Source organism: Chelonia mydas, chromosome 2, assembly GCF_015237465.2.
Source record: "Chelonia mydas isolate rCheMyd1 chromosome 2, rCheMyd1.pri.v2, whole genome shotgun sequence".
Classification (NCBI taxonomy): Eukaryota; Metazoa; Chordata; order Testudines; family Cheloniidae; genus Chelonia; species Chelonia mydas.
Window position 1 is genome coordinate 97,603,455 of NC_057850.1, and position 12,550 is coordinate 97,616,004.

At 45.2% G+C, this 12,550-nt stretch overlaps 1 protein-coding gene across 23 annotated transcripts in view; it reads left to right on the plus strand.

The window, feature by feature from the left end:
• C2H18orf63 (chromosome 2 C18orf63 homolog) overlaps nt 1–7,810 on the plus strand; it is a 57,503-nt gene extending 49,693 nt beyond the window's left edge. For all 23 annotated transcript variants that reach the window (XM_043539944.1, XM_043539946.1, XM_043539947.1 and 20 more), the window contains one exon: nt 7,180–7,810. The gene's annotated coding sequence lies outside the window, so the exon portion shown is untranslated. The remainder of the gene's footprint in view (nt 1–7,179) is intronic.
• Nucleotides 7,811–12,550: the final 4,740 nt, after the last annotated feature.

Genomic DNA, 12,550 nt, shown 5'->3' on the forward strand with positions numbered 1-12,550 from the left:
GCACTTTCTGTTCTTCTGCAGAAATCTGCCTTTTCACATGGAGCTGGTTTTCTTCCTTAGTTTTAGTTGCTGAATTTCATTTAAAGAAGCTTAAAATATATTAAATACTTTCAAAATATTGCTTTTCCATTGAAGCAATTGCTACAGCTACCACAGGGATATTATGTGATGACAAATGGGAGAGGAGGGGATTCACATGATCACAAGTGGAAAGGAAAGGAATCTCATCAGTAAGGCTACATTTTAGTCACGGGTATTGTTACTAAAAGTCACGGACAGGTCATGAGCAGTCCATGACTTTTACTATATACCCCTGACTAAAACTTGGGGTGGGCAGCCAGGATGCTGGAGGTGGGGGGGCGGCCGGTGGTGCATGGCCCAGGACCCACCTTGGTGCTGGGTGCAGGGGTTGACAGGGCCAGCAGGCTCCCTACCTGACTCCGCACCTCCCCTGCAGCAGCAGCAGAGTTTGGGTGTGAGAGGGGGCAAGGGGTTGGGGCACAGGATGGGGTGAGGTGCAGCTGGGGGCACTTACCTGGAGGGCTGCCTGAAAGCAGCGACATCCCCCTCGCTCAGATGCTAGGCGGAGGCGTGGCCAGGCAGCTCTGCGCGCTGCCTCCACCCAGAGCACTGGCTTCACAGCTCCCATTGGCCAATTACTTACTGCTAAATTCGATTATCCAGTCCATCTGCCCATCAATGCAGGATTTTTATGATTTAACATTAAATATGTAATTACTAAAATACATCAATTTTCCCCCTTGATGCCATTTTGCAGTCTCTTGTTGATACTGTTACCCCTTTTGACCTAACTGGCTAGCCAAATTTGGGGTGTTGCAGGTTATTCCAGTCATAGTGACCAACATTTTCAAACTAATTTAAGGGAGATTTGGGTTGGGAAGCCCTGGAGGAGTTGGAGAGTGAGCCTGCACCACACTCACCTTGCAGCAGCAGCTCCTTGTCTCACAGGGCTGATCCAGCTCCCCACTCCGTCCCCTTCGCTCTGGCTACAGTATGCACTGCTGAAAAACAGGCTGTTGTATGCCTTTCTATTAAGCATTTGTATCTTTAGAAACATTTATTGCCAATGTATAAGGTAGGATCTTTAATCTTACTGTGACTATTTCAATTTTGTATTCTGTAAAAATAATTGCACCTTGTATGCACAGATTCTTCCCTTCCACACTGAGCTAAAGTTTTAGCAAATTAAATCTATATATGATTGTTTATTTCAATGCTTTTAATCCTTTAGTATTGCCCTAATTCTTCTTTTAGAAATGTATGCAGGGGGACAAAGCTGTCTATATTAAACTTTCATTGCAAAGCACACAATTTTTAGAGTACAGATGGAGAAGATTAAAATAACTTGCTCTTTTCTGAGAGCATTGTGGCCCCCCAGACAATTTCTGGTTTGAAAGCTGGGGGAGGGAGGAGGAGGAGGAAGTCCCCCAAACCCTTTATAATAACTGACTAAATCTCAGTGTCACAGTTCCGACTCCAGTCCAGAAGACCTAGGCCCTCCAGATCTGAGTCAAACCTAGCTTCACTCTCCTTTCTGACCTTCTCCCTCCAGGCCCACCCGAAGCCCCTTCTCCCTCCTTGTCCAACACTGAGCCCGGTGTAGGGGAAGGCGTCTGACATCTCCACCCACAGCATGCCCTGCTTTCCCCAGCTCCACTCCTCCTGGGTTGTCCATGTCTCTCTCATACACCCACAATTCCTACCTTAGCCAATAGCAAGCCAGCATCATTCCAGTTTCACAGGGTATGTGCCAGTGGAGTCACTTACTGTTGAGCTATGACAAGGTTAACTAAACCCACAAGAAAACAGTAAAAAAGTGCCATACAATTGACCATTATAAGGTGCTGAAGAGTGGTTTCTTCATCTCCCTTCTCCCACTTTTCTATACAGTCAAGTGTGCCACCACTCTACCTGGTCTCCTCTGGTCTAGTGAGCCTGAGAACAGTGCTGTTCCACAACCAGCGATCCTCCATACAGCAACACAACAACTGGTTGTAACCTTTATGTGGGACTGTTAATCATTTATTAAATATGCACTCAAAACAGATCTACAGAGTAAAATAAAAACGAACATAGATACCCATCCACCATAGTTGTACAAGAGCACAGAACTTCTTTATTCTCATTTTACATAATGAGAAATTGTAATTAGTACATTATAGATTTTGACTTCATAAATAGAATCCAAACTAATATTGGAGCAGAAATAGTGACATTTGCTTGTAAGTTGACTGTATAGTTCTGTTTTGTAAATTGAACTTTTGTTTTGTGTTTTTTTGAGTTTGAATCCTCAGAAGAGGATTTAAATTAAGGATTGAAGCTCTAATGGTATTGGTTCTGATTCTCTAATTCTGAGGTGCAATTCAGACCAGTGAGAGGGTGTGTCACTACTTGTCCTAACCCTGAGTGCCTTAAAATGCTCTGCTGTTGTAGCTCCATGTCTGGATGTTCCCAGCTAGCATACAAGCATACACTGAGTATCTGTGTGTTGAACAGCCGTGGTTCAGCAATTCTGATTACAGCAGCCTGCTTGTTACACCACAGTCACCCTCTGGTCTCCCCCAGCCTTTGATACTATTAGTTAAGTGACCCCAACACACCCCTACTCCCAATTTCCCTGCCTACTAGACATGGATCCATTGATCACTACCCTTTGAGCCCGACGATCTAGCCAACTTTCTACCCACCTTGTAGTGCATCCATCCAGCCCATACTTCTTTAACTTGCTGACAAGAATACTGTGGGAGACCGTGTCAAAAGCTTTGCTAAAGTCGAGGAATAACACGTCCACTGCTTTTCCTTCATCCACAGAACCAGTTGTCTCATCATAGAAGGCAATTAGATTAGTCAGGCATGACTTTCCCTTGGTGAATCCATGCTGACTGTTCCTGATCACTTTCCTCTCCTCTAAGTGCTTCAGAATTGATTCCTTGAGGACATGCTCCATGATTTTTCCGGGGACTGAGGTGAGGCTGACCAGCCTGTAGTTCCCAGGATCCTCCTTCTTCCCTTTTTTAAAGATTGGCACTACATTAGCCTTTTTCCAGTCTTCCGGGACTTCCCCCGATCGCCATGAGTTTTCAGAGATAATGGCCAATGGCTCTGCAATCACATCCGCCAATTCCTTTAGCATTCTCAGATGCAACGCATCTGGCCCCATGGACTTGTGCATGTCCAGTTTTTCTAAATAGTCCCGAACCACTTCTTCCTTCACAGAGGGCTGGCCACCTCCTCCCCAAGCTGTGCTGCCCAGTGCAGTAGTCTGGGAGCTGACCTTGTTCGTGAAGACAGAGGCAAAAAAAGCATTGAGTACATTAGCTTTTTCCACATCCTCTGTCACTAGGTTGCCTCCCTCATTCAGTAAGGGGCCCACACTCTCCTTGGCTTTCTTCTTGTTGCCAACATACCTGAAGAAACCCTTCTTGTTACTCTTAACATCCCTCGCTAGCTGCAACTCCAGGTGTGATTTAGCCTTCCTGATTTCATTCCTACATGCCCAAGCAATATTTATATACTCATCCCTGGTCATTTGTCCAGTCTTCCACTTCTTGTAAGCCTCTTTTTTGTGTTTAAGATCAGCAAGGATTTCACTGTTAAGCCAAGCCGGTCGCCTGCCATATTTACTATTCTTTCTACACATCGGGATGGTTTGTCCCTGTAACCACAATAAGGATTCTTTAAAATACAGCCAGCTCTCCTGGACTCCTTTCCCCCGCATGTTATTCTCCCAGGGGATCCTGCCCATCAGTTCCTGGAGGGAGTCAAAGTCTGCTTTTCTGAAGTCCAGGGTCTGTATTCTGCTGCTTTCCTTTCTTCCTTGTGTCAGGATCCTGAATTCAACCATCTCATGGTCACTGCCTCCCAGGTTCCCATCCACTTTTGCTTCCCCTACTAATTCTTCCTGGTTTGTGAGCAGCAGGTCAAGAAGAGCTCTGCCCCTAGTTGGTTCCTCCAGCACTTGCACCAGGAAATTGTCCCCTACACTTTCCAAAAACTTCCTGGATTGTCTGTGCACCGCTGTATTGCTCTCCCAGCAGATATCAGGATGATTGAAGTTGCCCATGAGAACCAGGACGTGCATCTAGTAGCTTCCGCGAGTTGCCAGAAGAAAGCCTCATCCACCTCATCCCCTTGGTCCGGTGGTCTATAGCAGACTCCCACCACAACATCACCCTTGTTGCTCATGCTTCTAAACTTAATCCAGAGACTCTCAGGTTTTTCTGCAGTTTTATACTTGAGCTCTTTGCAGTCATACTGCTCCCTTACATATAGTGCAACTCCCCCACCATTTCTGGCCTCCCTGTCCTTCCTGAACAGTTTATACCCATCCATGACAGTACTCCAGTCATGCGAGTTATCCCACCAAGTCTCTGTTATTCCAATCACATCATAATTCCCTGACTTTGCCAGGACCTCCAGTTCTCCCTGCTTGTTTCCCAGGCTTTGTGCATTTGTATATAGGCACTTGAGATAACCCGCTGATCGCCCCTCATTCTCAGTATGAGGCTTGGCTTCCTCCAAGCCAAGCCAGTCGGACTTGGAACTGAGTACCTCAGCATCAGTGCAGAGTGCTCCTTCCACCACTCAGGATTCCTGGTACCGCTTGCAATGCCTGGTGCCAAGAAAGAAGCATAAGAAGCAGGTGGCTAAGAGGGGACATTCCTCAACTCCAAGGAAGGCTAGGCACGGGGAACAGAGTGGAGTGCGAGCTAAGTCAGACCACTCCTCTGCCTCGGCATCACAGGCAGCACTGCTGACTATGGCACGTACGCAGGCACCATTGAGTCCAGTCCTGGATGAGCCGTCAGCATCGAAAGGACAGCACAGCACCAGCACCAACATGGTGCCATCGGCTCCAGAGGCGTTTGCTGCAGCCAGAGACTGGTACTCTCAGTACTGCTGTCGCTGGCCATACAAGAGGTAGTAGCAGCACTGATAGGCAGGAGGGAGCATCTAGCCCCCAGCTGCTGTCTGGTTCTGGATTCCGTGGTATTGTCTAGAGGGAAACTGTCCTTGCTGGCCCTGGTGCAAGCCTCCCCTCTCCAGCACCGATCTCCAGCACTGGTAGGAACTGCATCTCCATGGTCCCTGTAGGAGGGCTCATCATTGGAGTCGAAGGTTGGGTCATACTCCTCTCATCCGAGGGGTCGCCCTCGTTATCCCTCCAGTCATCCCTACCCCGCTGTAGACCCTGGCACGGGAGTGCCATCAAGTGCTTGGCTGAGCGATCACTAGCCTATGCCAATGCAGTCGCCCTTTTGGAACCTGTGGGGATTGCCCCTGATTCCAGGACCCCATTTAAGATGCTATTACTTGGTGGCCTCCAAGAACAGGTTGCCTCCTTCCTATTGGGGAGCACCTGACCTGGACTTTGGGGAGTGGAGGCGCAGCGCAGGCGGGGTCCTGGGAGAAGAGGCCAAGGGGGAGCTAGGCTGAGGGGTGGAGCCAGTGGCCACCCCCATTTCTCAGGAGCTTCAGGCAGCTGTGCTCCAAAGGCAGCAGACCAGAGCACCTCCAAAGGGAGGTGTGCCACATCCGGCATTTCTTGCCTCATTTTTGGAGGCTTAGCCTCCCCAAGCCTCTTATACCAGCTGCCCATGCACAACCTCCTTCTGCCCTCTTTTGGCATTGGCCGGAAAAAAGGAACTGAGGGGACATGGGGTTGGCCAGACCCTTTATACCGGTGCTGTGAGTGTCCAGCACCAAACAAGGTGCTGGTTTCTCTTGTCTTCCTAAGTGAAAAATAACTTGGAATTCTGTGCCCCTCTCTTTTATAGTCCAGCAAACTTTTGAAATGTATCCTTCTCAAAATTTAATGCCCCTGCTGTGAGGAAAGGTGCCATGGCATCTGATGGAGAAGGTTTCCTGCTGGTTTCTTCCCCACTGATGCTTTCTAGAACGCGCATTGATCTGTCCCTGCAGCCTCCGATATGCCAATGAACAGCCACTTGACTGTGATTGCCAGTTGTCTGTGGTTACACATGGTAGGAGGCTCTGGCCTTTTCTGTGTGTTGAAAAAACCTGTTTACCCACTTCCCAGACTTATCTGGATCAAACACATTTTAGTAACATCATATAGAGGGAATTCATAACTTCACACATAAATACATTTTACAATTATATTAATAACCAGTGTGTTATTAGCTTTCATATTTGTACAAACATTATTACAAAAGCATGTAGGGTGTGAATACAGAGGGGTCTAGGGTCACAAATGGGCTTTGTGATCTCTGCTCTGTTTTCTTTATTGTCCTGGTACAAGATAAAAAAATGAACATTAAATACCTTTCAATACTACTGAGTGACTGTTCAAATTTCCCCTCTTGACAGTTCAAGATAATGAGCCTCAAAAATGGATTTGGACGTTTAGTTAATTATATGGGGGGGGAAAATCCCATTATTTTTTATCTAAAACTTGTCACTTTCAAGATTAAGTATTAAAGTACCTGCTTGCAAATTTAAGCTTTCCTCCAAACCATTTGTCAGTGTAAAGTCACAATCCTTGTGAGAATTATTTTTTGCTCTTTGTCCAACCCTCCAGGCCTCTTTCCTTGTTTACTAAAACTTACAAAATGTTAAATAAGTAATTCTCTTTGTCTAGATAATGGCTTGAAACGAAATCACCATTATCTTTCTTGGGGGACTAATCACATTTTATGTTTGATGCCAGAATCCTTAACTCTCATGGTTTCTAATGAGTTTTATTTCCTTGGAATGAATATCACTATGTAAAAGATTTATCTAAGTCCAGTTGTTGATAGCCTTCTCCAGCAAATCACAAAAGAGATGGATATCTGCCAGAGACATTTGTGTAATTGTATCTGAATAAATGTAACTAAGATGAGATACTGTATGGGTTTTTACTGTATAGATTATTACATTCTTTCTCCCCCAATATGCTTTTTAATAATACTTTGAACACTTATGTATGAAATAGAAGAAAATAAGAAACTAGTGTCACAATCCTAGGTCCTATAATTTTTTGAGGCATTGTAGCTCAACATTTACTTGAGGTGAACACACTCTTTCACCTTGGGACTGATTCTGTTAGAGTCTAATGTGAACATTTTGGTATAGCTTTGTCAAGGTGGTGTTTTTTCTTCAAAACATTTTGGATTTTGTGAGGATTCTATTTAATCAGCATTTTAATTTGTTTAGGCACAAGACAGAACAGATGTCATTGTTTGCATTTGTCTCATCGTGTGGAGAGGAACTTTTCTGCCAGAACCATAAGAAAGTTTGTTTGTTTCCTTATTTGTTTTCCACCTCAATTTTTTTTCTTTTTTAATGATAAAGAGTCATCAACATAGTTTTAATTTATCTATGCCAGTTCCCAAAAGTAACTGGGCCCTTGAACAGAATCTGACCTATTCACAAATTATAAAAACTAGGACCTAAGTAAGTCCACAGAACTGGAAGCGAAATCACATTTGTGACTGCTGAACATTAGAATTCAAAAGCACTTTTCAGATACTGCAGAACAGTCATCCCCACACAGTTCTGACTACATTTGGTAGTGTAAGTTTCTGTAGTGAAACAATTAGACAAGACAGGCTGCAGAATGGTTACATTTCCTTTCTGCTAAATTATCAGTTATTGTTATATCTGACTTAGTTGCTGGGAGCTGTTACCCCAAAAATGTTCTTTGTTTCCATACACTTACATTACAGTAGATTGCATTAGAGGTTATTTTCAGTTGTTTTTATATTTTAAAAAGTGCATGCTCTCATTTTGTGTTTTCTATTATGTTACTTTAAATCCAGACCAATAAAAGTTATTGTAGATCCAATTTGCTCAGTTTAAAATAACTTATAGAATAATTCACCACTGGTAAATTGTCATAAATATTTATCAGCCCCTGGGGGGAAGAACTATTAGCCCACCTGTATTAGTTAATATATGTTTGGGTGTGTGATGTTGAAGAGAAGAAAACTGTTGCTGCTTTGGTGGGGATGGGGACATGAGGGATGATGATGACGCTATTGAATGGGATGTAAAAGGATAGGAGAAACAGTGCTACTGCTGCTGCTTTACCTGGGGTATGAAGGTGCTGAAATACATTGGGCGGTGCGTGAATTGCTGGTTCAGAGAGGCTAGCCCCCAGCACCGCCTCTTCCATGACCCACTCTTGCTGGAGGCCAAAGCTCCCCACCGCAGCCGCTGGCCCCTGCCCCAGAGTAGTGCCCCCAGCCCAGAGCACTGGGCGGGCCTCATGGCCCCAGCCCCAGAACACCAGGAGGGTGAGCAGCGTGGCCCCAGCCCCGTCGGCCCCAGAGCACTGGGAGGGCAGGCAGCACGGTCCCAGCCCCTTCTCCCTCAACCCCGGAGCCCTGGGAGGGCAGAGCATCAACCCCAGCATCAACCCCAGCCTGAGCTGGGGCCACGGCACAGGGGAAGAGCCACCCACAGAGTGGGAAGCAGAAAGGGGACTGAGGGTGGAGTGTGGGCGGGGCCTCACCTGGCTGTTTGGGGAGGCTCAGCCTCCCCCAGCCTATGATACCCGCCGTCCATGTGAGTCTCACTTCCTTCTCCCCACCCCCAATTATGGAGTGGGGCTGCAAGAGGCCACCTCAGTTTCTTCTTCTATATGCCCTTATCTGCCATGCCATCATCAGGTGGGCAGAGGATTCTCTGTACTTAATTGTAATCAAGACTGTTGGAACACAGAGCCACTAAGAAGAGTAGGGCCATTGCAGTTAGAGCCAAATGGCAGCTACATGGGAATAGTGGCTATAGTCCCCAAATATGAAAGGGACAATTTCAGTTAGCCCATACAATGATTTATTCATCTTGGGTAAGCAGGCAAATGGAAACAGGTTGAAATAATCAAAAGGCATAAGAAATTAAGAGTTGAAATAGCATTACATACCTCCCCAACTTGACAATTGCCAGTTTTCATTGCCTTCTCTTTACAGTTCTTTAGTCAGTTTTCAATTACTATGACCATGCTTACGTCTAATTTCATATTTAAAGTAATATTTCATGGGGACTATATCAAATGTTTTAATAAAGCTCAGATATATTACATATACCAAGTTTACTTTGTACACTAATATTGCAGATCAAAAACATGATTTAGTTTGTCTGGCATGATAACTTCATAGATCCATGATGCTTATTTTTCATGGTTCTGTTTTCCTCTTGATGTTCACAAATGTAAGCCAATGTGACTACTCACATGCTTAAAATTAAGAACATGCTCAAGTACCTTGCTGGACTGGGGAATAAAGTTTTACAAATTATCCTCTAAGTACTTACAATCAATAGGTACTCTTTAAATAATTAGAATAATACAATTAATACATTACAGAAATTTGACAGCTTAATTACATGATAAAAAGCCCAGTTTTTCTCCCATTGAAGTCAATGGGATTTATGCCATTTATTTCAGTGGGAGGAGGCCCAGTCCAACTTTGATTGTGTACTTAATATTTGGTTTTTAAAAACAGTCAAATTACATACTGGGATAGCTGTTTCTGAGCCCTGGGAAACTACAGGGTAAATAATTTGTATTTAAATTGATAATAATTTTAACAGTTTGGTCACAGCCCTGAATAAGGAGCAGCACATAGGTCCACCACCTCAGCAAGATCCCTGGGAGCAATTGTGACTGAGGCAGGACACTTTTTGACATCCTTTATGTTACTGGGGCCGGGGAGGAGGAAGCAGTTTACTGCAACCCTGAAAAATGTAGTTTGTGGAGAATCCATTCCATGATCTGTGCTGGTCTTTTAGAGTACCGAGTATAGCAGCCAGGTCAGGAGTCCAGTCCAGGTGTTGTTTTGGACTAGAGAGTTCAGTTAGCTACAAAGGGAGAAGCTGTATGCCGTGTTCTGTGAGCTCTACAATTAAACCAGTGGTCTATGGAAACTGACTTTAAAATTATGTAGAGAAGCCGCCTCCTAAATCAATTAGGACACAACAAAAAGGGTGCAGCTTATTTCCCCCCCTTCATCCAGCCAGTTCCTGGGGAAAGGAGAGCACAGAACCATGGCTTACCCTACTTCTTATCCCCTCTACCTCCTTGGTGGGGGGGATGTTATTGGAGAGAAGAAGAGAAACAGCTGCTATGCAGACCCTGTGCTCCATGCAGAACCACACCCAAGATCTAGTCCTAATGCAGGCAAACCTTACTTCCCTTCACTATGGCAATAGGACTCAGGACAATCTAATCTTATGCAGTTTACCCAATTGATCAGAATGGTTCCAAAAGAGCTTTCGAGACTATTGTTGGAGACCCCAGGGCATGGCCACTAGTTAAATCGAGGGGATGGAAGGCCATAAGGGTCGAGGAAGTCTCCCTGCTGTAGGCCTAAGAGCTTCTTTTCAACCCCCCTTGTCATAAATATAAAGGGAAGGGTAAACCCCTTTAAAATCCCTCCTGGCCAGAGGAAAATTCCTCTCACCTGTAAAGGGTTAAGAAGCTAAAGGTAACCTCGCTGGCACATGACCAATGAGGAGACAAGATACTTTCAAAAGCTGGGAGGAGGGAGAGAAACAAAGGGTCTGTGTGTCTGTCTATATGCTGCTTTTGTTGGGGATAGACCAGGAATGGAGTCTTAGAACTTTTAGTAAGTAATCTAGCTAGGTATGTGTTAGATTATGATTTCTTTAAATGGCTGAGAAAAGAATTGTGCTGAATAGAATAACTATTTCTGTCTGTGTATCTTTTTTGTAACTTAAGGTTTTGCCTAGAGGGATTCTCTATGTTTTGAATCTAATTAGCCTGTAAGGTACCTACCATCCTGATTTTACACAGGGGATTTCTTTACTTCTATTTACTCCTATTTCTATTAAAAGTCTTCTTGTAAGAAAACTGAATGCTTTTTCATTGTTCTCAGATCCAAGGGTTTGGGTCTGTGGTCACCTATGCAAATTGGTGAGGCTTTTTATCCAACATTTCCCAGGAAAGGGGGGTGTGAGTGTTGGGAGGATTGTTCATTGTTCTTAAGATCCAAGGGTCTGGGTCTGTAGTCACCTAGGCAAATTGGTGAGGCTTTTTACCAAACCTTGTTCAGGAAGTGGGGTGCAAGGTTTTGGGAAGTATTTGGGGGGAAAGACGTTTCCAAACAGCTCTTCCCCAGTAACCAGTGTTTGTTTGGTGGTGGTAGCGGCCAATCCAAGGACAAAGGGTGGAATATTTTGTACCTTGGGGAAGTTTTGACCTAAGCTGGTAAAGATAAGCTTAGGAGGTTTTCATGCAGGTCCCCACATCTGTACCCTAGCGTTCAGAGTGGGGGAGGAACCTTGACACCCCTTAATAGAACTCAGGCCTGGCAGGTCTGAGTAAGCTCTTTTGCTCTTAAAATAATGTTGCAGTTGTAGATAATGCCTTATAGTGTAAGGTTTGCTGACGCCAAGTTAAAGATAACAGGAGAGACAGCGACAAGGCCAGACAGAATGTGCTGGTTGTTTAAGTTGCTAGGAGTGCTTGTTAGAGGTTGCAGGAAATAAACATTGTTGTAACCCATATAAGGAAGGCAGAGCATTTGTGCAAAGCTTTGATTGGCTGATGTGTAGTGCAGTAGCATTAAGGAATATAAAAGTGTGTGTAATGACCTGCTCTGATGTGCAGGATTTGAGATTTCTCTCCCTGTACCTTTCTTTGGAATTCCAAATAAACTTTTCTGCTTCTCCACCCCGTTGTGTTTATTGGGTGACGCACACCGGGCAATGAACCCCTGCTGTTGTTTGCCTCTGGGAACTGGGTGCTGGCAACAGCTTTTGGCGTCCCTGGGTAGGCGTGAGGCTGCAATTTAGCCTTGCCCAGATCCCTTCCGGCGGTCAAGGATTGCAGCGACAACCGATGCCCAGCGCACACCGGTGAGTTCATCGGGGGCCTCGGAGGAGACGCAGTTTGATCGACCCCGGGGGGCACGATGGTGCAACGCACTCACATAGTGGAGAAGTACCAAGGGTGACGGTGGGAGGAACCAGTCCTTGGATAAGGTAGGAACTTTGTGAAATCCGGATTGTGCTCTCTGTTTGAACTTGGGGACACCCAGAGTTACCCTGTAGGTATGGGACAGAGCATGGGAGGTAGGGTACAGTGCACACTCCTAGAGTGTATTTTAGTAAATTGGAAGGTATTTGGATCAGATCCAATGACTAAGGATAAATTGAAGCGATTTTGTACGGTTGACAGGCCTCAGTACCAATTAGAGGACCAGGAACAGTGGCCTCCCAGAGGATCACTAAATCATAATACAATCCTCCAGTTACTCCTGTTCTGTCAGCGAACGGGGAAGTGAAATGAGCATTCGTATGCTTACTTGTTTATGACCTTGTGGTCTCGTATTGATATTTTACAACACTGTAATTTAACCCCGATTGGCCCATTAGCAATTAATGTCAGTCCCCAGACCCCCACCCCAAATGTAATGGCAGATCCGGTGTCCCCTTCGGCCCCTACACCCACACAGAGTGTGTCCCCTTCGGCCCCTACACCCACACAGAGTGTGTCCCCTTCGGCCCCTACACCCACACAGAGTGTGTCCCCTTCGGCCCCTACACCCACACAGAGCGAGGC